The 25328-nt window shown below is 48.6% G+C and overlaps 1 long non-coding RNA gene across 8 annotated transcripts in view; it reads right to left on the minus strand.

Moving 5' to 3' along the window:
* The window catches only part of LOC147599754 (uncharacterized), a 61288-nt gene extending 43289 nt beyond the window's left edge, over nt 1-17999 (minus strand). For 3 of the 8 annotated variants that reach the window (XR_015259370.1, XR_015259364.1, XR_015259371.1), the window contains exons 1-4: nt 17750-17998; nt 15234-15438; nt 13345-13580; nt 2792-2875 (exon numbers count right to left, since the gene is read on the minus strand). This is a non-coding gene — a long non-coding RNA (uncharacterized LOC147599754). Of the gene's footprint in view, nt 1-2791; nt 2876-2990; nt 3208-13344; nt 13581-15233; nt 15439-17749 lie in introns of all 8 variants that reach the window. The other 5 variants (XR_015259369.1, XR_015259366.1, XR_015259367.1 and 2 more) reach the window with 3 other exon arrangements.
* Between the last annotated feature and the right edge of the window lie 7329 nt (nt 18000-25328).

The raw sequence follows: 25328 nt of genomic DNA on the forward strand, positions 1-25328 counted from the left end.
CTCAGCTTCAGTTGTCTACAAAAACCACCCAAGTAGAGACAGAAAGACCAAAGTATGCGATGTGCTACAGCAGCCAGCTGCAAGATCAGGTATCTGTGCTACTGCCCTAGGAGAAGCACGCTCACATGAAACACGCATCACCCACACCTGCGTGGCTCTCCTGGGCATGACACTCACGGTGGAGTCACAGCACTCCTCCTAAACAGCGTCTTCCACTCTGTAATGGAGATAGCCGACAAGAGATAATGGGCACTAAAGAGCAGAAGTGAGATAAAGCACTAAAGAGAAGAGGGAGATAAACTGCTGAAGAGGAGATATGCATGAGTGCACACACACACAGAGGAACAAGCTCTAATATCAAGCCCAGGCAGGCTCTGCCAGCTTCACCACTGCATCACTACTTTGCTTCCTAGACCGTCTGGCCCACGTACTCCAGGAGACTGTCAAAGGTACCAAGCTGTAGAAAGCTTCTGGCTGCATGGCTCCTGAGCAAGCTGGATAACAAGGGGCAGACCAAGCAGAGACGGAACAACTCTGCTGATGTTAACGACTGGTCAGTCTAGGGAAGAGCAGTTCCTGGTGCCTGAGGGTGCAGGGAGAAGCTTCTGCTCCCAAGGAAGCAAAAGGAAAGGAAATTCTCCAACAAGTCTCTTGGCTGTCTGGTTCTGTACCCGCTGACATCCACTACAAGGGATATTTGCTGGCTCAAGATGATGCACCATCAGTTTGGGTGATGACTGCAGAAGGGATAATCAGACCATCTTCCCTCTTTGACAGAAAAAGAGACCCAAGTGTCTCGATTCCCTAAAGAGGATTTCTGTCCAACTGTCCCTTTCTGAACACCTGTGGAAATAACAGCCTCAGGAGAAATCAGCATCTCCAAGTTTGTGCACAAAGCACCTGGTGCGCACACATAAGCTGCTTTTCAGTCAAGCCCAATACGGACTGCCCATAATGCTGGCAAATGCACCCAGGGCTTTTCACTGTAGGCATATGTTCCAGAAAGATCTGGTTGTCTTTGCCTGCAATTGTAGCAAGAAAAAAAAAAAGAACCTCAAAAAGAACCTGCAAGTTTTTCCATTTAATATTTCCGTGCTTCCTGGTCAGAGCTGTTCAGATCAGAAGCCAAGAGACTCTGACAGTTCTGCATCTTCTAGCTGCTTCCAGCAAATACAGCTGCTGTCTTCCACATGTGTAAGGCCTCCACAAGCAAAATTTAGCTGACAATTTCATCCTTACAGAGACTGCATATCAGTACTCCATCATCCATCAGTACAATAAGGCTTTCATATCATGTCTGATTGGGAACAAGAGCTTCAAAAAGCTCAGAGCTACGTCAAGCTCGTTTATTGCTAGTCTTTAACATCCCTTCCAGCTTGCCAGAGCAGGAGGTTTGACTCCCACAGCGCTGATGGCAGGGGACACACCTGGGATGGATTCCTTCAGGGCTGGCCACCCTTGAGGAGGAAGGGACAGCTCTCTCTGCTTGCTCAATGCCCAGGCTACTGCGGCCAGGTTTGTCATCAGCAGGAAGGACAGAGAATACTTCTGAAGGCCTGCTCTTCCCTCAGCACAGGGTGCTGACCACGATCACAGAAAGACTTTTGACACCAAGGATGGTGCCTTGGCCTTCTCTATCTACTGCTCCAACATTTCCCCTCCCTTTGGTCCCATTATGCCCCCCACCTTCTGCTGCCACCTTTGGTCTGTGCTGTCCTGTCCCTGCTTTGGCTCAAGCGGCGTGCGGTACAGCACAACGAAGAGCAGGAGACGGGCAGAGAGAGTACTGGGAGGGCTTGTGCCCTTTGACTCCTTTCAGGCCGCTCCTGGAAAGGCGGCAGTTGACCATGCAAGGCAATGGTGCTGATACCACACAGGGCAGCAGCTCATAAATTAAAATAGCAGCAACACTGAAAGTACTCACAGGTCTCAGAAAAGAAAGGTGATGTGGAATTGGCTTGTTCATCTTTTCCATGACAGGAAACACTTCAACCCCTGTACCAGCACAAACACTGCTTCAACCATTCTTTGCAACTCACAACACTGCACCAGGACCACACAAATAAGGAAAACCACAGTATTCCTTTAGTTTCTATGGAAAGAGATCAAAATGCAATAAAATCAACTCTCTCTGTGTTGTTCTTCATATGCTCCAAAGCGTTCAGCTGCTCACCATTTATCGTGTTACAGCCTACGGATGTCCCAGCCTTCTAAGTAAAGCAAGCCGGTCACCCAGCAGTCAGCTGTGCGGTGACCGCAGGACAGGCAGCCTGTCCAGGGGCCAGAGGCTGCCAGTAAGAGCGCCAAGAGGAGCTGTCAGCCAGCCTGCCTCAGTGAAACAAACACCTCCGCTCGTATCCCAATCCATTACTGGCAGAGCAGAGAGGCAAGGAGGAGGAAGGGTAACCAGCTCTCAGTTATATATACAGCACTGTTTTAAGGTACCATTTTTCAATTACTTTTCTGCTTTATGGCCCTTAGCACAAGGGGAAAAATGGAGGCGAGATGCAGAAAGCAATCAGTTTCTCTTTCAGCTTCTTGTGCATTCACACCAAACCAGAGCTTAGATCAGGGACACCCCCAGGAAGTACTGGAAAACATGTTCAAAGCTTTGTGAAAAATTGTTTTTACAGGACACAGGTCATTTTTGAAAATAACAGACACAGGGCACTAAAGTGTAACAACTTTTCAAAAGGTACCTCATCAGAAAATTCCTATGGCATTTCAGACACCCAAAATAAAAGTTTATGACTTCATAATGTTAATCAGAAATAGCTTAAAGAAGCCTTACTGGAAATCACAAGTGAATCCTAGGGACTTTGATCTAAGCCGGAATCTGGTTGCTTCAAACCTTGCTGCAGAGAGGTTCATAATCCTGAAAACAGAAAGGAAATAGCAATGAAGTACATGTGAGAATAAGATCCATTGGGGGAGGGTGCGGGGGGGAAGTAAGTCTGATTTAGTAAGACCAGGATGGATACGATGTTAACCTTGTCTTAAACGGTTCTGAGCTGCAAAGCCCCTCCGTGCTGTGCTCCGAGCCAGCCCGCGCACGTTTCACTTTGGCCTGTCCTGACGCACCCTCGACCAGAGACCCCGAGAGGGAGGCAAGGTCAATCCCCCAGCGCCGCCCGAAATCCTGCCGCCTCCGATGAGCTGCAGAGCATGCACAGCGGCAGCACCGCTCTCCTCACGCTTTGGAATTCTCTTGGGGAAAAATAAAACAAACCAGTCAATCTTCTGACCCTCAGTTACCGCAAACTCCCGAGCGCGGTGACACGGACTGCAGCGGCCAGGTGTGCGCAGCAGCCTGCCGGGCCCCGTGGTAATGCCCCCCGCACCGCAGGCCCGGCACAGCACTGCCCAGCCAGCACAGGACGCCGCCAGGCCCCCATCCCTGCATGGAGGGGCTGCATGGAGCCCCCTGCCCGCAACTGGAGGGCAGGAGCGGGGCCGTGGCTGGGCACAGTGCCTGTTCTGCACCTGTCTCCCCAAATTGCTATAGGTAGCTCCTTACTGCAAGTGAAGGTCTTCCAGGGGAAACAGCATTTGCAATAACAAGCTGTCTTTAGGCCCCAACAGCACAAACTGGAGTTTACTGTAACGTACCAACTGTTCCAGATTTCTTTGTAACCTACATTATATACAGCACAGAGGTTTCAGCAGCTGTAGTTTTACTTCATGCAGAATGTGATTTTCTTTCACGCATCAAGCACTGGCTTGCACAATAACCCAGCAGTCTCAGAACTGAGCTCCTGATTTCAGAGGCTGGAGTGAGGTCTCCAGCCCCGCTCCCAGGGTGTTACCGGTATCAAGTATGTACAGGAACGTGGTGTACAGTTACCCCAAAGCTAGCACATGCCTGTGCAGCTTGGAAATACAAAACCAAAAGGCAGAGTTTTGACAAAAACTTGGCCATCAAAACACAAAAGCAGGAGAATGTATGGGTAGAAATCTCATTTCACATTACAGTAAACGTGTGTTAGTTTTATGGGTATTGGTTATCTGCGCAGGTCTTGAAAAACACTTGTACGGAATAAAGCAGCCAAGAGGTCCCATGGTTCTCCTTACCACCCAAGGACTGGCTGTGAAGCAAGTGTAAAGCAGCAGCTTTGGTGATTTCCTTATTACACAAGGAGATGAGAGACAACCACGACAGACATCTCACGACCTGCCTCTCCTCTCCGTACTTTGGCCTTCTCTCAGCTGCGCGCTTCCTTTTTCTTTCCTCCAGCCCTGACTTCATGTTACTGCCAGTCCTGGATTTCCTCCCAGATGGCAAACATTCATCTCCTGGCTATGTTCACTTGCAAGAAGAAACAAGCCTTCTGCCTTGCTCTGCACAGTATTAAAACAAGTGACACATGACTAAACTTCGCTGCTAGCCATAAACGCGACTAATCCACTAAAGAATCGAGGGACCAAGTTTGCAGGACGAGCTGCTCTCAGAAGTCTTGGTCCTGTGGGTAAAATGCAGAGCACCAGTTTTAAGTGTTTTACGTGGTAGATTAGCAGCTGATCATTTCCACAACAGGAGAGGTTTATCCTGTAGTGCTAGATATTAAAGTCGTTACATAGTGTGCCATCTACTCCATAAACCCAAGATCAGAAGACAGTGGCACACATGTAGAGATGATAAAGAAAATTCAATAAGACAGCAGAGATACAAAGACGTCCTTAACTCCCACCACGAGAACTAGACCAAGGATGGAGGCTAGGAAGTGTTCTGTTCAGCGTACGTGCTCCCTCCTTTGAGGGGTTCTCACTCGGGTGAGCAACACCCATGTGATCTGAGTGAAAGTCAGCAGCTCTCTCATAAGAGGGAAAGGCCAGCAAAAGAGCACACAAGTCTAAAGCCACAAGCCTGAAGTTATTTGAAGACACAGGCATACATGGAAAAAGCCTCCGGTTTAAAAGATGGGTTACAAACGCCAAACAGTTGTGCCCAGTACTGTGATCAAATGCCATCCTTATTCCATCGGAGCTTAAAATAGGTTGAGTAACAAGGCAAACAACTGTAAAAGTCCCAAGCTGCTGCCAACGGACAAACGGACATGCAGCAGGCAGCGGCTTCGCACTGTTTGACTTCACTTCCAACTGTGGTGTTCGGAGAAGGAAAGCCTCCGTTAGGAGTCAGGAACACACTGAGCTGAACATTGATTCAGCCTGACAAGAACTTCATCAGCAAACTACACACTGCAAAAGGATCCACAGACGACAACGTTAAACCTGGCCCCAGTGTTACAGGCACCGCACGCACGCACGCACAGCGCGGCCGGCCTCTCGACAGCACCCTTAGCTGCCAGGACCCAGCACATCGCAGGAGTCCCCTTATTTCATTCACCCAGTCCCCAGGACAAAAACTGGGTTCAAGCTGACGATCCATGATCTTCCCTGATCCTCTGAACTCCCTCTGTCAAGCGCAGGTAGTTCTCATATTTTAGCTATTGACTGCACAGGCTCAGTGCCGGAGGCCGAGGCTTTGTAATAAGCCCCGGGAGTTCGGTACATTCTGTTCAGAGTGCCAAAGGCACTGAATAACCACTTACATTTGTACTTGCCTAAACATAGCCTAAACGTACTGCAAGCAAATAGCAGGAGTAGGTTTAGCACTCAAGAACACAATTAAAAGCAAAAAACACCCATCAATAATTTGGTACTTTTCCAGAAAGACCAGAAAAAGCAAAATGAATCAGAATCATTGAAATGGTATTTTTGTACTGCAGCAAAAAACAAAGAATACAAAGTTTGAGATGTTTGCCAAGAACTTTAAAGCCTATTTTTAACCAGTCAGTGCATTTTATGAGCTTATCTGTAGATAAGCTGCTAAATATCGTTTCTGGGTTTAGACTTTTTGCTACAGACGTGTGCAGTCTCTGTTGCTGCCTCAGCCTGCCTGCTTTTCTCTGCAGCAGCAGAGACAACTCGCAGAGAGGCAGCCAGACTTACAGCAGAACTGCTGCATTATGAATCAGATCATGCTCACCAGGAACAAGGCAGGCCGTAGCGTTTAGGGTGGGCTAGAGAGAGCCGGGAGACTTGGGGTGCTATTCTTGGCAGTGACAGTGATTTGCTGCACAACCTTGTGAAAGCGACGTCATCATTGCCTACACCAGCTTCCAGCCTCTTCATGTTAAACACCGGTAGCGCTGTAAAACACCCCAGAGGCTGCCTGCTTGAAGTAGTAAGGGAGAAAAAGAATTAGACTGTCTGAAAAAGAAAGGAAATAGCGTGGTGCATCTGGGGGCAGTCACACTTCTGATTTCAAAGGCAGTTTGGACTGTGTTTGGAACAAAGGCTCTAACCCAAGTAATAAAAGAGAAATCAAGTGTTAAAAAAGGAACAGCATCCTCTCACAATTATTTTGTCCCTCTGGAAGTTTGATGGGGCTGACATTACTATAATCGAACACCTGTAAGGTGTCTGGATGCTGTGGAAGTAGATGCCTCCAATATATCTGACCAGATTCATCCTCACAGCATCCCCGTGCGAGGGAAGGATGCCGAGCGCCACTTGGTGCAGAGATGGTTATAGGAGAATACTCCCATAGTTAAAGACAGCCCATGTCGCTGGATCTGGCGATGTACGCCAGGGAGTTTTTTAAAGAAGCTCCACCTGGTAACAGCGCGGGATGCAACCAGCCGGCCGTGGAAACTCCCTCCGACAGCTGATGTTACCCCAAGCCCCAGGCAGCAGCTCAGGGAGTGCGCTGGTGCTGGCACAGCCCTTGCCGACAGGCCTACCAGCCAGCCCACGGCACGGCATGATGTCAGCTGGAGTGTCTCATCGACAGGAGTTTCACTGAAACTGTCTGGGCCGCGCCAGACAGTACATCATCCGATCCAGCACGCCCTGTACTGGCCTGCAATCACCTGTGCTATAGACATGCAACAGCCTCGGGAAGGAAGCACCGGGTGTATGTTGAAAGCCGAAAGGTGCGCAGTTCATGCACGTCCTCGGCGGGTGACTGTGGCAGAGGTTTCCTTAGCACAGCTGCGGAAGCAGAGGGGACCGTTAGAACGATGTACAGGGTCTGCGTGGCAAGATTTTGGTAGTGGAGGGGATACAGGGGTGGCTTCTGTGAGAAGCTGCTAGAAGCTTCCTCCATGTCTGTTCAACATCTCTGTCTTTGACATGCACAGTGGGATAGAGTGCACCCTCAGCAAGTTCGCCGATGACACCAAGCTGTGTGGTGCCATCGACACGCTGGAAGGGAGGGATGCCATCCAGAGGGACCTTGACAGGCTGGAGAGGTGGCCCCGTGCCAACCTCATGAAGTTCAACCAGGCCAAGTGCAAGGTCCTGCACCTGGGTCGTGGCAATCCCAGGCACAAATCCAGGCTGGGTGGAGAATGGATTGAGAGCAGCCCTGAGGAGAAGGACTTGGGAGTGCTGGTGGATGAGAAGCTCAACATGAGCCCGCAATGTGCCCTTGCAGCCCAGAAGGGCAACCGCATCCTGGGCTGCATCAAGAGGAGCGTGGCCAGCAGGTCGAGGGAGGTGATTCTCCCCCTCTACTCTGCTCTGCTGAGACCCCACCTGGAGTACTGTGTCCAGTTCTGGAGCCCCCAGCACAAGAAGGACATGGACCAGTTGGAGAAGGTCCAGAGGAGGCCACAAAGATGATAAAAGGGCTGGAGCACCTCTCTTATGAGGACAGGCTGGGAGAGCTGGGGCTGTTCAGCCTGGAGAAGAGGAGGCTCCGGGGAGACCTGATAGCGGTCTTCCAGTACCTCAAGGGGGCCTACAAGAAAGATGGGGAAAGGCTGTTTAGTAGGGCCTGTTGTGATAGGACGAGGGGTTGTGGTTTTAAAATAGAGGGGGGTAGATTTAGATTAGAAATTAGGAAAAATTTTTTTACGATGCGAGTTATAGAACACTGGAACAGGTTGCCCAGGAAGGTGGTGGAGGCCCCATCCCTGGAAACGTTCAAGGCCAGGCTGGATGAGGATCTGAGCAACCTGATCTAGTCGCGGATGTCCCTGCTCCTTGCAGGGGGGTTGGACTAGATGACCTTTGAAGGTCCCTTGCAACCCTAACCATTCTATGATTCTATGTCCAATAGAGCCAGTGCCAGCTGGCTCCATGACAGACCCACTGCTGGCCAAGGCCGAGCCATCAGCGACGATGGTAGCACCTCTGGGACAGCACAGTTACAAAGGGGAAAGTTGCTGTGCAACTGCAGCCAAAAATACCATTGGAGCATGAAAGAACGTGGAAAATGGCAGGGAACACAAGCATAAAACCTCTGTAAAACTAGAGGTGGCACAGAACTGTTAAAGGACTACTGGGTAGCCTGTGGAGGGAGAAAGTGAAAAGAAAAAGGCCACATACACCATGAGCATCAGAAACCTTCCTCTTTCCTCTCCTGAGACTGCCAAAGCAGCAAATACCCAGAAAGCACCAGAGGAGAGCTCTGCCACAGCCGGTGTAGGCACGGCAGGGAGGCAGTTCTGAGCCCAGGAAAAGGCTCTGCATCAGCATCTCCCGCAGCACAGCAGCCCTGCGGGACTGCTCCGTCTGAAACACAGGCCCCAGCCTCTGCTGCAACACATGGGAGCCTCCACAGAGGAGAAACGAGTCTTGATCTGCTGTGTTCTGGGGCAGGGTTTGGCTGTTTTTTAACTACATCCATGAACCCAGAGTCATCACATACGTGGCCTCTGTGCCAAAGCCCTTTTCCAAAATACTGGCAGCCATGGCAGCAGAAAACATGACCGTTCTCCGATTACCACACACACTTTCAAAGCTCAAACAGATCCTAAATCGCATCCTGCATTTGCAGCTCCACCTCTGCAGGCCACCTCGTGGTTTATTGGCATGGGCTGTCTCCTCTTTCTGTGCAACACACAAATCTCACACTTACTGTTTTCACCCCTTTACTTCCAGGTTAGCTGTACCTCTGCTGAACAGAAACACTGTGACTCCCAAGAAAGGGATCCTGACAAATCGCTTCAGACAGCGACAGCAGCCCCGTGACTGCGAGCAGACGGTACAGTGAGGCTTCTGGACAGGGACTGTCATTCCCGTTTTACAGACAGGAAAATAAGCTCCACCTGAAGGCAAGGATGCAAAATGGCACTAAGTGACCACATCAGCTGCTTTTGAATGCTAATAATTGCTTGTGTTTACCACGTTAATCCCATGGGAACACAGCAGCACAAGCCATTGACCCTCTCCCTCTCTCTGCATTGTAACAGCCACAGATCTTCTCAGCTCACCCCTTGCTCAGTCACCAAACACTCTTTTATTGGACACCTTCTCTGACAAACCAATTACATGATTAACTCAATTCAGATAAACTCAGGGCAATTACTGTCCCTACGCCCAGCTCAAAGTCCTCTGCTTCTTCTCCAGAGGGCTTCACGTGCCTCCTACGCTGTTTTCCCCCCGGCGGTACCAGTAGAGCAAGCAGAAAACAGCGTGCCTTCTCAGAGCATCTCTCCAGTGGGGCAGCAATCACAAGTTACAATAGTCCCATCACCAGAGTATTTCTTCACTGCCAAAAAAAGACCTTTATAGAGTCCCAGAGCTAGTCCCTATTCACAGGATCCACCTTTGCCTGCTTTTTAATATTTTTTTAAGTGTTCCTTTATTTTAGTCTACATTTGTCTTAATAAGTTTATCTTCAATGTTGGAAGTGGTGTTTCCAATTGCACCGTTTCTACCATTGTACTGAAGCCACGGAGCGATTCAGACTGACGTATCCTCTTGAGCGCGTTACAAACACTTTGCCTCACTGTGTCCTGTAGAAGGCACCTGACAAGCGACATTAGTCAACGCTGCTACATGCTCCATCATCTCTTGTTTTGTAAGAGAGCTGGAATGCTCCATGCACAATACGGGATGCAATAGGGCAGCAGTCACTAGGTAAGGAAATTAAATTAACATGCAAGCTTGTGTCTGCCTCGCTGCTTGGAGATCCATTTGTGCAAGGTTTTTAAAAGCAGCAAATAAACCCACAGCTACAAGTAGGAAAACCAGCTTTGGCAGGTGGCAGCTTTCAGGGAACTGGCAACGAGACAAAGCCTGTTTCAGCGGCTGACACCTGCTTGTAGAGGACTGAGGGGCACGGCCAGATGATACAGCTATCGCAAGAGGAGACCGATCACCCCTGCCCAGTTCTCAGCCAGCAACCAAACAGACGATGCACAAGCATCTTCTCCCACACCTGCCTGCGTTTGTCTCCTGCCTCCTGCTTTGCATTTGTCCAGCATCCGGTCCCACAGGCCTGGTCTTTGGCTGGAGATTCTGCGGTCTCCGGAAAAACAAGAACCACCAGAGATCACCACTGTCAGCCTTGTTGGCAGGCTGAACACCAGGGCAAACAGCAGACAAGTCAGCAGAGTCTTATTTATTTCCTCAGACTTTGGACTGGGCTTGAAACAGGCAATGAGCATACTGGGAGCACGCAGAGAGCTCGCAGGTCCTCCCAGCGGGACCGCGGCTCCTGCTGGGGCAGCGCAGGAGATGGGAACAAGGGGTTTTTTGCAAGCCCTGTGCCATCAAGGTAGCGCAACGAGGCCCGCTCCACCCAGCAGCAAAGGGGAGCCCAAGCTCATGCCTGACAGGTGCCAGGTAACGCACCTCACACTCCTTCGTGAACATGCGGAGCCTGCTTTCCATTTATACTAAGGCCCTGGGCAACGAAGAGCACGTAAGAAGCCTCAAAGAGGCATAACGTGATGTCCCTTTGCACTACAAACTTTTAATCCTGGTATGACTTCCTACAAATAAATAAAAAGTCTGCTACCATTGTCTTTTTTTGTTGTTGCTTATAGGACATCATAAATGTGGAAAACACAGAATCATACATAATATTTTTAGCATTTTTTTCAACTAAACCAACTTTTAAAGTAGATAACACATAGCAACTTACATACAAAATAAACAAAACAGCCCCTGTTGAATAACGTATTGGCTTTCTTTGCCACTGTAAAATGTTTTACTTTCAGCTAGCAGAGCAGTAAGTGGGATTTGAAACTACCTAGAGGTAGAAAATAAACAGATAAAGCTAACTAAAACCAAGCTATCTTGTTCCATTTAAAAGATATGTTGTTTCCACTAACGTGGCTAACACTTGCTAGCCTGTCTCTGAACGCAAGGACTATCCCCGAGCCTTGCCAGGCCCAGCCCAGCAGACGAGAGGGTTCTTGGCTGTGCAAAGCGACTCTTCACGTTAGCAGGTTAGACTTGCGCTGGCCTGGGAGGAACATTGCAACCACACGGCTGAGCCCCAGGGCTCGTCTCACGGCCCGTCCACCTCCCCGTGCCAGCGCAGCAGGACGGCACCATTAGGAGGCAGAATAGCAGCACCGTGACCTGCTACATACCGAGGGGCGAAACATCCCGGCACAGTTGGTGTAACGCGCACACCACATCACCACACTTCCGTTACAACCTACGCTGTCCGAAGACCCAAGCTGTTGCTGAGATGCAGGTTCAAATAAACTCAAAGCAAAAGTAAATACAAAAATAATAAAACTCAGTCACTGCTTTACAATTCAAATTCGTGTGAAGAAACCAACCTGTGAATGCAAAATTAGATCAACCCAGACACACAACCAGATTTTGTAAACAGATCAAGCTTGTTCAATTCTGCAATCTTTGAGTTGTCCCATTTTCAATATTTTTCTAGCTTTGCCATGCTCTTCCTAAACTGCAGGCCCAGGAGTTCAATATTTTCGATGCGTTACAATCACATGTGTATGAGGCATTCCCCTTGTATGTTCTGTTTTCTCTCCCCGCATATGCAGGGATACGCACTTGTGGGTACGACATCTGGAACAGCTCTACCTGCTGTCAAGGCTTCGCATCACAACTGCTTCCAGTAGTTTATAGCACTGCCAGACTACAGCTGTTCCACCTACATCTTCCATGCTAAAAGCCTGTCTCAAATGTAAGTCTCTGGATTTGCAAAAACCAAACCAGCTATTTTCAAGAACAAGAGTAGGGAACAACAGAATACCTTAAGCATAAAAACATTAACAACTGCAACCTCAGAGGAGGGTTTCACAGGCAGGAAAGGAACTGAGAGGCCACAGATAAACAAAGTAGAGAAAGCCAGTACTGCCTAACTACTGCCCTGCATAGACAATGCAAATTCTTCCTCAAGGGATTATGTCAAAACAAGGTTATATTTTTCATTGGGACTAATACATTCACTCAATTTATTTTTATAAATCAATCTGCATAATGTAAGCTGGCACCCTTCACGTTTCAATTTTGCTTACAGTAATAAAACTAACTCTGCAAATCATCCCCAGCTACGTGTTATTTTTATATTTAAGAGCACCGAGTGACAGAAGCTTGGCAGGGCAGATCTGACTAAGACAGAGAAAAAATGTTCTACTTCCCAAACATACCAGAACAAGACTATGCTCCAGAGCCTGACTTTAAAGCAGTAGGATGTAAATGACTCAGCCTGTGTTAAAATTAGAGGTATGATGAGATGGAGACTGCAAAATCAGTACTGACTGAAATGCATTTTTACATGACTTAAAGACGCTACAGTCAAACCTAGAAGGTGTTTTATGGAGCTGTGAGTGCCACTGGCCATCGTCGCCGCTGTAGGAAAGCCAGAGGTGACAGAGCACAGCAGCTGTACGGGGCAGGGATGGGACCGAGGGTCTCGCTCCCTGCGGTGCTGCGGTCAGGCACCCCCAGCCTCCCCGCACATGCGGTGCGAGCTGCCAGTGTGGGAGGACGAGACAAGGCTAGGATGGAATGGGCCAGCGGCTGCACTGTGCCACGCGCGTGCCTGTCGGCAGCGGCATCCCAGCAGCAAGGGCTCCTGCTGAAAGCCTCCACAGCTGCCTCCAGCCCCTTGGTTACCAGGGCCCTCACCGGGATCTCCCCAAACCCACCTCTTCCCCAAAGTCGCCACGAAGCAGCCGCAGCCCCAGCACCCGCTCCCCCAGCACAGTGAGGAGATGCTGCAGGCAGGTGAGCGCTCGCCTGCCCGCTCTCTGGAGAGGGTGACAACCCAAAACGTATGGCACCATTGCTCACCAACAAAAGCCTTTCTCACATCAAATCCCGACACAGCTTACACAGCTGTAAGTCACACAGCTCAGAGTAACCCTGACAAGCTTTTCTGTATTGTCTGTTGCTTCTCTTTGTGCTCAGAGACAGCAGCACAGTGTTTCTGGAGCCTTTTGTAACGAGTACTTACTCTACCTCATCCCATATATACACACTTAAAAAATACATATAAAAATAAAAAACCCTCCCACATTTTGAATGCTAGATGAAAAAAGCCTTAACTGGAAGAGTTCACCAGGCCAAATGACCAAACCAAGACATTCCCATTCCCATTCCCCTCCTTCCAGATCCAATACTCACACCAGGAGGAATGCGTCACAGCTCAGTGTTTCTGCCTGCTGCCTCCCTAGGCTTTTCCTTTCTTTTCAGGAAATCCTCCAGCTGGCCCTGTTTTGTTCTGTAGTGCATTTAAAATTCAGCTTCTTTGCATCAATTCAATGCAGGTGCATGCAGGCATTTGGTACTTGCATGTGGGTGTTGCTCCTGGTGAGATTTCTTGACTTTCCTCATTGCCTAGGTTTCCTTCTAATGAATCCCTAATGAGCAAATAAGAAGCAAAAAAAGAAGAGTAATTCTTTCAATTATTTTCTGCCTTTCTGCAATATACACACACGCACATATTCTTTAAAGAAATGTGAGAAACCAACTGCCATCAAAGGACTCTGTGTCCCCCAACACGGATTAACAAAGTCCTGCCTAAGTTTGTGTTGAATGGTTTGCAGAAATAACTGTCGCCACGAGGAGGACAGAGAGGGTGATACTGTAATAAATTACTACTCCATCCATACGATCAGGGCTGGCTGTCTCCCTGCGTCTCCAGTACAAGCCCAGAGGGTCACTGAGCTGCTGGTGAGCGGCGCTGGCGCTGTGCTCTGGAGGTCAGGACGGCAGGCAGAGCCCAGGTGACCAGCTTTTTAGGGACGGGCCATTTTTACTCACCCAGTACTGAATAGTCGTGGTGCATAAGCAAGGACAAGGGAATACAGGCCACCAGCATTTTGATGCTACCAATTTAAAAAAACTGGCAAGACTAAATCACAAAGAATCTGTTGCTGATTGGACAATACAGAATCTTAAATCTGGATGGATGTGTGCGAAATAAAGGTTCCACTATAAAAATAATTTGCACCAGCCGCTTGTGAACTGCATTCCAGTCTGAACACACTCTGCTTCAACGCTGGCGGCAGTTCATCACCATCACATCTCACACCGTATGGCATGTTATGACAATGGAGGAATCTAGCCTCGCCCTGCCTGGAGCTGGGGAATTTTTTATTTCCCCAAACCTTTTTGGAAGCAAAATTATTTACAAGTTGGTGTCATCAAATACCATGGGCCAAATTTTACCCTGGACATGAATTCTGTGGGGACTTATGCAAAAGCGTATTGTGTCTTTTCTACAGTTTTCCTGGGGAAGGGTCATGTCTGAAATGGGCGCCAGGCTCTCAGAGATAAGGGGAGGCAGTACGTGACACCGGGTGTCATGCCGTGGCCTGGAGCACTTGTGGAAGGGGACACTTGGATTTGATGCTGCTACTGATGTGCAGTTCAGTATCACTTAAAATGTCTGAGCCTTGCGTAACACAAGAGAAGGGGGCAGAACTTCTTGTAAAATGCTTAGCTGAAAGCATTGCTCCTGGAAAAACAAAGGTCACCCTCCAGTCCCCTTCACAACGAGATAAAGCCAGCTTCTTTGCATTATTTTCTGAGCACCACGTCACCCTTGCCCGTCTCCACCAAGTGCTCTTCCCCTGTGGGGTTTATTCAGAGAGCCACCACCCACCCCAGCAGGTTTACTCAGTCACACTCTTCCTAGAAAACTCGTCAGCTGTATCGACCTGTCAAAGGGGGAGTCTAGAGGTCGGGAAGGACCTGCAGCGTGTGCGGCACGGCCTCTCCCAAAGGGATGCTTGTGTAAATGCCAGGTGTGATTTCGTGGCAAAGCTTTACACCCTGACCCCTCATCCCTCAGAAGGCTGAAGGAGACCGTGTTCTTGGCGGTTCACCTACTGTGCGGTAGCGTCAGGGTGTGACCCTCCCCTTGGTCGTGCAGAGCTCAGCCGGAACTGTGTGACTCAACAAAAGGGCTGGCAGTCTCCCAGGAGTCGCGGTAGGAGCTTCTGACCCTCCCATCTCCTGCACCCAGCCCTTCCATGCACCTCCACTGCGAGGAGCGCAGGAGTGCTCACCCGGCCAGGCACCCACGGGTCTGCATCTCACCGCTGCAGCCTCCCAGCAAGGCAATGGCAGTTCCTCCAGAAAAGTCTCAGGGAGAAAGGAAATGCAGCTCAGTTACTTGATGTGACCTGTTCACATATGCTGAATTTTGAGGGGCAAAGCCCCTCAGGTTCTGCTCATCCAGCCAGCCCTTGCTCTCACAAGACTGTGCAGGAGCTGTAAGAAAGCACAGATTATGCACATTTCATAGCAAACCACTGTAAGAGGGAAAACAGGAAAACCAAACTCTAGGAGGCAAGCTGCTGGTATAGCTGGAGGGGGTGAATCAGTCTTGTTTCAGAAGAAGTACCACTAGCCTGGAGGTAAAAGAAGCAAAAAAGGCAGCAAGGTAGGGCACTTGCTGGGAAGAATATCCTCCGTTGTTTTTCGTTTGTTTTGTTGTGGGTTTTTTGATGCTTGACAGCTATTACCACTAAATAGCAGAACCTGTGACAATACAGAGAACATAATTGCTTTGCTCTCAGAATACGGGGCAATATTTTCACAAACAAGAATGGACATGTTGGGTTGTTTTAATTCCTGGCATAGCTGGGCATGTCTTATCTCTAGCCTGAAAAAAACTGAAACGCATAATGAAGACAGCTAGTTGTCTTGTTAGGTAACTACACACAACTTTCACCACAGGATAGGAATTGTTGACAAGAGTGCTGTAGGAGAAGCACTTGGGAGTGCTGGTGGATGAGAAGCTCAACGTGAGCCGGCAATGTGCTCTTGTGGCACAGAAAGCCAACCACATCCTGGGCTGCATCCCCAGCAGCGTGGCTGGCAGGTCGAGGGAGGGGATTCTCCCCTTCTACTCTGCTCTGCTGAGACCTCACCTGCAGCGCTGCATCCAGCTCTGGAGCCCCCAACATCAGAAGGACATGGACCTGTTGGAGTGAGTCCAGAGGAGGCCACGAAGACGATCAGAGGGCTGGAGCACCTCTCCTGTGAGGCCAGGCTGAGAGAGCTGGGGCTGTTCAGCCTGGAGAAGAGGAGGCTCCGGGGAGACCTGAGAGCGGCTCCCAGTGCCCAAAGGGGGCTGCAGGAAAGGTGGGGAGAGACTGTTCAGCAGGGCCTGGTGTGATAGGACGAGGATAATGGTTTTAAAATAAAAGGAAGCAGATTCAGACTTTGTATAAGGAAAAAATGTTTTCCAATGAGGGTGGTGGAACGCTGGCCCAGGTTGCCCAGAGAGGCGGTGGATGCCCCATCCCTGGAAACATTCCAGGCCAGGTTGGCCGGGGCTCTGAGCACCCTGATCTGGTTGGAGATGTCCCTGTTCCTTGCAGGGGGGTTGGACTGGGTGGGCTGGAAAGGTCCCTTCCAACTCAAACCATTCTAGGACTCTGTGAGTCTATGTTGGATCAGCACAGAGAAACTCAGTACTGCCAGCTGAATAGATCTGTCACGTCTTTCTGCAAATGTTATGTCTGCTACTACTACAAATAGCACAGCTGAGTGATAAAACTTTTAAAACATAAAACAATATTTTCTCTGTTTTCAAATCTGTTTGCCTTGTGAATCTGACAGCATTTTGTTTTGTCAAAGTCATGTTTCAGGCCCACAGTGCCAGCATTTCTCCAGCCTTTACACCCGTGTTCATCGCTAACAGCAGCAGAGCTTGAACAGACTTTGCAGCAGCTCACACGGGACAGAGAAGACAGTCTTGCTAGGATCTTTTAACTGGAAGGAGACAGGAATGAGATAACCTTACACAAGAATACTGCCCTTAAAACACTGAAATGTGCTCTTCAGTGTCTGCTGGCTATGGCCTGGCTCTACAGACACTGAAAGAACTTCACATTGCCAGAACCTTCCTTCCACAAATAGTCACACTGCGTTCATGCACCGCTTTAGGGTCAGGTCTTAGATGACACTATTTTTAACTGCAGGAAGAATACGCAAGTCTGAAATACCTTAACCCTCCAGCTGAGTCTGTATGTATTGTAAAGCCATTCTAATATGCACATAATTAATGTATATATTACTCAGTAAAGAGTAAACAGCAAGTGCTGCAGTCAGTCTCATGTCACTAATTTCATGACTGTACAGAAGTATGCTCCTGTAAATTAACTAGTACCTTATGGTGTGTTATCCATAACTAAAACTGCAATTGACAAAATGAATGAGGCAGTAACATTCTGTTACCAGAGTTGTTCTTACCCTACTCGATCATTTCGTAATTTGAGTAAAACACTAAATCTGCATCTGTTTAAGCACAGGAAGGAATTCACTAGTATCATTTACTAATTTGGAAAGCACTTTGGTCACCAAAAAAGTTAAAACATGTTAAAATCTACACATAAGCCAGTGGCAGATAAAACATCAATCTGCAAGCCATCCAAAATAAACTGGTCCTTCGTCATCTTTCACAGGTCTCCGAGGTGAAGCCAAAAGGAGCGCATCACAGAAGTGGTGACCCACCCAGGACAAAGCTCTGCTGCTGACTATGGGACATCAAGATCTAAGAAAGAACCCATCCTACCTGATGTCAGAAGATGAGGGAAAGAGATGGGCTTCTCCAGTTATCCCAGTTGACACCACTTGATGCTTAAGCAGGTGAACAGGAACTACGTGTCTCTCACCAGCCAGGCTCTTCCACAGCAATATCTGCTTCTTCGCACTGCAGGCAAGACCGAGAGCTGCGTGCAGGGCACAGTTGGGAAAAACAGGTTCTGCTTTGGCATGTGAACTTAGAGCGGTTCAGGTTCTGAGACCTAGAGATGAGAAGAGACAGATAGGTGAACAGCATATGAGTAATATCACTGTACCTTTTAGAGGGATTTTTAAAGCAGACCAAAGATACTTTTATACAACTTCTTAGAACTCTGCTTGCTCCATTACTTCAATCAGTAGCAAGTGTCAAATTGTTTTACCAGAAGTTTTCCATTTTTTTAATTTTTATTCTTTAGTTTTGCTGAAATAGCAGGTCTCTTTTTAGATAGACATAACAGGGTCTGACAAAACCTGCTGCTTCATTATCTCCAGATGAATTCCATTTTCTGCTCCTTCACTCCTCTCAGCTTCCTGCTCTGTCTTCTCTGGAGTACCACAGAGCTTTCCATCTGCCTTTCTTTTTTTTTTTCTTTTTTTTTTTTTTTTCCATTGTTGGTATTTATTCACAGGACAAAAAGTTTTCCCAATTAATCTACTGTTAATGCTGTCTGAGCTAGCCCTGACCTTCACTGGGACAGAGAACAATGCCCACCGACAAGTTAAGGCCAGACCCTGCATGCTTCCTTGCAGTGTGGCGCCATGGAGGCGAGTGTCACCGCCGATCTTCCCCCTCCAAAGCAGCAGCTGGGATGTTGAGGGACGGAGTCCCCAGGATGGACCTTCAGGGAGAATTCCCCATGTGGAGAGGGCTCTGTCCATTTCCATAGCCTCCAGGAAGGGGGTTCCTGCATCTCTGGAGTCCACCAAGCAAAGAAGTCTCCTTAGTGGTGCTGGCTCAGGCAGGTCCACTCAGGCTGGCTGGATGGCACACCGCACCCCCCTTCCCACCTCTGCGAGAGGGGAGAGGCAGAGGGAAAAACTTCAAATATCTGCAGAACCTTGACTTGCGCAGTTACATCGGAGCAGATGGAAATCACAAGGGACAGGAATCCTCTTGCCTCAGTGTAAGGCAGCTTCCACCTGGCAGAGTGGGGGCATGAACAGCAAGTGAGAATGGCCCAGGGAAAAGGCTCGTTTGTACCTGCCCTCCGATGTGGCAGAAAGGGTCCTGCGCCCATCCGATACTGTCTACACTCACTACGGCACTCGTACGCAGAGGTTCAGCAGAGCAGTCAGCAGCCTGTTCTGGTACGAGACCCCCGGGAGGCTCTGGACCATGTGAGGAGCTCCGCCAGGCACGGGGCGATGCTGGGAGGGAACGGGATGCTCCTGCAGGGATGCACTTCCCGAGGAGATGCTGACCTCTGGACAAAGCCTTGTAGTTGAGAGCAGAAGCCTGTAATACCATCCTGCCATGGGTGAGGACACCGCTGGGTCTGCACTGGGTATGAGCAAGGACAGCTTATAATTCTCACTTTTTTATAAGGACAGATTAATCCTGTCTTTGCTAATCCACCAGGAGAGAAAGCTGACATAAGACTCCTCCAGGCTGTGAGGGGTGCTGGCAGCTGTATGAACCAGAGGTTGTTAAGCACAGAGTTAACTCCCACAGACCGACTATTTCCTTGGTTTTTTATAACCATTTCTTTAGGCAAGTCTCTCCTGGTATTTTAAAAATTCGTTTTAATCAATTTAAAATTAATAAAGAAACAGTGAAATCCTTAGGGCCTGAAAGCTCCAATCTGCCACGCTGGAAGTGATGAGTCAGCTCCATCCGGCCGCCAGGAGCCTGCTGAGGGACGCCTCCAAAGAGCTGCGGCTGCACCGAATTAGGTCACTCGGTTTGCTATTTACAGAGAGGCAACCGTCTCTGCGATTGGATGTTTCCTTCTTTCTGGTGTGAAAGAGCTGCTGTACTCAGAGGGCACAACCGCCAGCAACACCTCGCCGTCGCCACAGACGCTGTGGCTCTGTCCTGCGCATTTATCAGGCAGGAGCACGACTGAGCCTCTCCAAGAGAAAGGAAAGGACGGTGGCGCCAGCAGCGGGACACAGAAACACGCAGGGTCCTGTCCCACTCCACAGTGCCGTGCGGCGACTCCGCAGAGGGACTCTGGGCTCCTGCTCTGGTTACTAACCCGTGCTCTGCTCGGGCCAGGAACGGAAACAGCCACCTCGAGAGCCTGTCCTCTGGCTCATGCCTCTGCCCAAAGCCAAGTCTCACGCCCAGGCCCAGCGCTGCTCGTTTCACAAGAGAGCACACGCTCCCTCGGCGCCAGAGCAGAGCCGCAATTCTCCCTTGCTAATCACCCGGGTCTAATTGCTGTGCCACGGTCCCCACAATTGGCTCCTACGCAGCTCTCCAGCGGATTAACATTAACATTAAGCCTCTGCTTTGTATGCTAACGTGGCACGTGAGGAAAAGCAGTTCCCACCTCGTGTGCCCACAGCACGTGAGCCATGCAGGCCGGCCACCAGCGTGTCCGTGGGCCACGGCAGCGCCTGGGCGCCAGCCTGGGGCAGCACAGACCAGACAGCAGCGGGGCGGCTGGCGTCCGTGGGCTGCAGGCAAGAAAAACCCTTCTGCCCCGCTCCCTACGCCCAGCGCCAGGGGACGAGGGAGGCTGAGCAGCTGTTACAGTGCTCTTACAGCATGAAAGTTCCCGGCTTGTAGCAGGGGAGCAGGAGCAGGACTAAGAGAACAGCAGAAGCCCTCGTAGCCTGCCCACGATATCCCTGTGCTCGGTCCTCTCTACCTGCTGACCAGGCTCAGTCTTCCCCAGCACGTCCCCACCCAGAAGGGCACAGCAATCCCCGACACCGATGACCGTTCCATGAAGGCGCATGCTGTGACTGCTGTTCCCCTGGGCTGGGAGAGGGGGGACTGGAAAGCTATACGCCAGCCCTTTTGGGAACAGCCAGGCTCTAGTGGAAGCTGAAAGGCTGCCCATCAGCTGGCAGCCAGGCTGAAAAACAGATCTGAATCACCACCACCTTACAGCACTTATCTGAAAACACCAGTGACCCGCTTCAGAAAAATCCAGCATATAGTGTCCCTCGACAGCGAGCACCACCTCCGCATCCCTGCTCCGCTCCAGTGTGGAAAGCCAGATGGGAAAGCAGAGAAGTCAGCTCAGCTCCCTTGCCCCGGCAGCCTCCGGGGCCCAGTCTCCTCTCGTGCTCCAAGGCGCGGTTCGCCTAGTGTCAGCTTTTCCCCCACTGTGCTGGAGCACCAAGAGAATGAGACACAGCGAGGGTCTTCCCTCGGGGAGAGAGGAACACGCAGTGCTCGGCTGGGCCGTACCAGGGGAACAAAGCTGGCACAAAGAACTGCTTGCGCTTTCTCAAAAGAAGCAGTTTCACTTCTACAAGCAGGGGCTCCAAATAACAAGATGCCTTGATTAATTAACTGAATGTTCAGCTTATACATATTAAACAAAAAAGAAAGATCTACCGTCTATAACTTGTCCTTTACTAACAAAAGGGTTGGACTGAATCCATTTTGCAGCAAACTTTACAAGGGCCTTATGCTGGAATTATTCAATAGAAAGAACTGAACAGAGTCCAGGGCATTTGTGAGGGACTGACCACAAAAAGCAAGGTTTGTGGTCGGTTTGTTTGGTTTTTTTAAGAAAATCAAATACTCTCTCTTTTTGGGCATTAACACAACAGAGCTGTAAAGGTTTAGCAGTAGCAGTTCATTAGCCTCCAAGAAGCACACAAAACAACTGCTCCCTTAGCTAGACCAGCTGCTAGAGCAAGCATTACCGTTGCCATTATCAGAGCTGAAAGTGGAAAGGAATTCCTCATTAACACACTGAAGGACAAAGGATCTTCTCAGTAACACGGGCCTGTACAGTGCTAGGTGCTGGGACTGCAGTATCTCTGCATCCCAACATACGCTTGCCCAACGTAGCCTGATGTTCCATCTGGGGAAGTAACACTTTGGTAGCAAAGCAAAATAACGATACTCTATGAACCGCTACTTTTTACTTGCAACAAGAACCAAACCCCAGTGTTCTACAGTCAAGCTAATCACAGCAACATGGAGCTCTTCTAGGCAGAAACACAACAGCTACTCGGCATCAGCATTCCTACGTAAGACTCAGAGGCCCCGCTGCATTTGGAATGTACTGCAACAGCAGGCAGTTAGCACTGCCGTGTGGTCTGTGAAAAATGCTAGGCAAAAGAAATATGGGGAAAATGTTGTAGTTATTTAAATGGATTTGTTTTGACACCACCACAAAAAAAATCCTGTCTGAGTAAACCAGTATTTAGCCCTTTATCTTTGCAAATGGCTTTAAAGAATAATAGAGCTGCTGCCCTCCCGTGCCTCTGCCCCGAGTCTGGTGTTGCATTCACGTGGGAGCGGCAGCAGCAGCCATGTCACGTCGCAGCAAGAGGCACCAGGAAAGCCGTGGGAGGCCAGCAGAGACAGAGCGCACCAACTCCCGTCCACCAAACAACCCAGCGCAAGAAAACCCAAAGGGGACCCCCCGCAGCTGCAAGAGATGACTACCACAATCCTGCCATTCACTGTGCTAGCCAAACACCTAGTTTGGCCCGTAAACTGTCAAAAGCAGCCACATTCCTCCACTGACCAGAGAAAGCGTTGACGATGTGACCTTCCCCAGCTGTTGGGAACTGGCTGAGTACAAAAGGTCAGGCTGGGAGTTATCCACAGCACAGGGCTTCCCACACTCCTGGCAGATGGTCTCACGCCAGCTATTCTGGACACCAGCTCAAGCACAAGCTGTGTATGACCTGGGAAGACACAGAGACAAACTGGCTGCCACAGAGAGAAGAGCAACCGGAGGTTGGAGGACCAGGCCACTTTTGAGTCCAATTCCTGCTCTAGCACATGTCCTCTTTCTCACAACAGCCTTCAGGAGGGTCCAGCCACCTCAGGGACGCAGAGCTCTAACATTCCTGCTCCCAGCTGCCTAAACTCACAAATGCCTGCGTTTCTGAAGTTACGGTCCCCAGAGACCTAGAAAAAGATCTTCTAAATACACTGGGAAGCACACCAGTCTTAACAGTGCAGAGCAGCCCGGTGTCTATTTTGTGCCTAAGGATCTCATATTCAAGACGTGGGTTTGTCTCTTCCAGAGAAGAGAAATGTGACAAAATTCTTTCCTGCTTACCTATTCATATTCAGCTGTGATAGAGACAAAAGATTCTGGCTCACGCCCTCATTTCCTCACTGAAGAGAAATAAAGGATGAACCAAAATGGTTGAACACGTTTCTTTTTTACATTAACAAGTGAGGGCTTTTTAATGATAGAAACTGAAGTCCTGCTTCACCGGAAGGCTGCAGGGTGACTGGATTACTGGTGCAATGGTAAATGGTAGAATAAACCTGGAAAGTTTGTGCATGAGATTTCAAAAAGCCTTCCTGGAATGTCACAGACTGAGTGTGACAGGCATTCCTGAGATAAATAACAAAATTATTTAAAGAAGCAAACAAAGCTTTCTTTAAGTATCAAGAAGCAGGTGAGAAGAGAACACAACGACAACTTCTTGTACATTCCTTGCAGGCTGTGTCTAACTGCACACTGCAAACAACTGCGTGTCTTGCTGAGGGCTCCTGTGCGCCCCGCTCGTCCTATTCGTACACTCCTCCTGGTCAAAGCAAAGTCTGAAAAGATAGGTCTGTAAGAAGGCTGAAATTCAAGGTCAGATTTTGTAGTGAAGCAACAAAAAATACTCAGTGCTTTAATCTCAAAATTTGTTTTCAGTGTCATCATTTCAGTTCCCAACTTCTGGTTTTTTCCTATGACTGAGATTAAGTCAGGGTAAAATACAAACATCAAAGCACTGTCATAATCAAAGAACAGTTGTTTTGCTTTCTTTTCTTGGCCAATTAACATAGCTTAGCTAGGAGGAAAAAAACCACTCCATTAATACTCAGAAGCAACCTCAGCTTTAGGTCATAAGCTGCTTTCTATGGTTTGGGTTGCCACAGTTACAACAGACCTAATTCTGTTGAATCAGGAATCATCTGGAGATCAGGAGTGATACCATCATAAGGAGCAGGACACGATCAGATTCAGGCCCTGGGTGGCTAAAGAACACATCTCTGTTTGCCCTCTCCGCTCTTCATTCCCAGTGCCGTTGTCCTCCCAAACTGCCAACACAACAAAGAGAAGAGCTCCACACAACTTCTTTTGAAGCAGTATTTGTAGAGTGCGTTGCATCCAACGTGCGTCTGATGCATCCAATAATAATCATTAATACTTAGCAGGAAGGCAGAGCTTCCCTCCCCAAGTATGCTAACGCAGACCGCTCCAGACTCAGTATGGCCAACACTGTAATCAGATTGCCAAATGCAAATCCTGGCATCTACAGTACTGCACGTACTCTTCAGTATATAATATGGCTTCTTACCAGTTCTGGAGTATAGTAGAAATCTTCCAGAAATAGGAGCTTTTGCTCATATTGGCAATACTGCATTGATGTAAAGTTTTCCAGGAAGGTTCTTCATCCTGTGGTACGTGTGGTGTCTCTCAGTCCTGCTGATAAAAGGTGAAAGACACGGAAGGATTAGACCTTGAGATGACGATGGGAGTGAGATGCAATATGCAATCTTCCTCTTCCAGTGTTTGGAGCACAGCATGCCTTGTGACTTTTTCACAACTACGTATCTCCTGGTTCACTACATTAAACCATTTAATAAAATAGCAGAGAGGCAGTGAATAGGAACTGATTACACGGTTTTCTACTTCGGAGTCTGGACAATGGTTTTGACCAGATCGGTCTTTTGCCGATAAGAACACAGGCACCCAAGAACAGAACTAAATCTACCTCCAAGTTATTTCTGTGGAAGACAGAGATGGTCTTAAATTTCCGACACGTGCTCTGCAGCCTGTGAGACATGATGCTTGCTAAATGAAAAGTATTAAACACTACAGTTTCAAGGCGGTTTTTAATTTGTTTCTATTTGTTCAGTATTTTCAAGGGCAATACATGGAGAAAATTGAGGGGACTGATAATAGATGATTCTGAATTATTAGCTTTGGTAGCACGAAGGGGAAACGCAAATGCATTGTTGAATGAGCAGAGCAAACAGAAGGCTTGGTCACCTCCACCCATCCTGAAATATAAACAGAAACTTTGTTCAGACAATGACATTACCTTTACTCAGCACAGCCTAGTTTTTAGCTTCCATATGCAGCACATTTCACCATATCTAACTTACAGCAACTTCTCCGATGAGCCTGGCAGAAGGATGCTAGTAACAGCAATTTACAAGGCACCTACTAGATCAAAGAGATTCTGCCACAATATTTTAATTTTCATTGAAACTAAATTTAAATTAGAATTTACACCACTCTGCTAACAAAAGGAAAAAAATGCACTGTAAACGTAGCAGTTTTTTAATTTGTGGTTAAACTTAATAGACTTCTAAGTGCAAGTAGATTAAAGCTCCATCTAGTGCCAGGGTCTTGGAAGTTACTGAAAGATTTGCAGTCCAAAAATAGCAAACATGCTCACAAAACTATCAAGCA

Source organism: Chlamydotis macqueenii, chromosome 9 (genome assembly GCF_036417535.1).
Source record: "Chlamydotis macqueenii isolate bChlMac1 chromosome 9, bChlMac1.mat, whole genome shotgun sequence".
In the NCBI taxonomy this organism is placed as follows: domain Eukaryota; kingdom Metazoa; phylum Chordata; class Aves; order Otidiformes; family Otididae; genus Chlamydotis; species Chlamydotis macqueenii.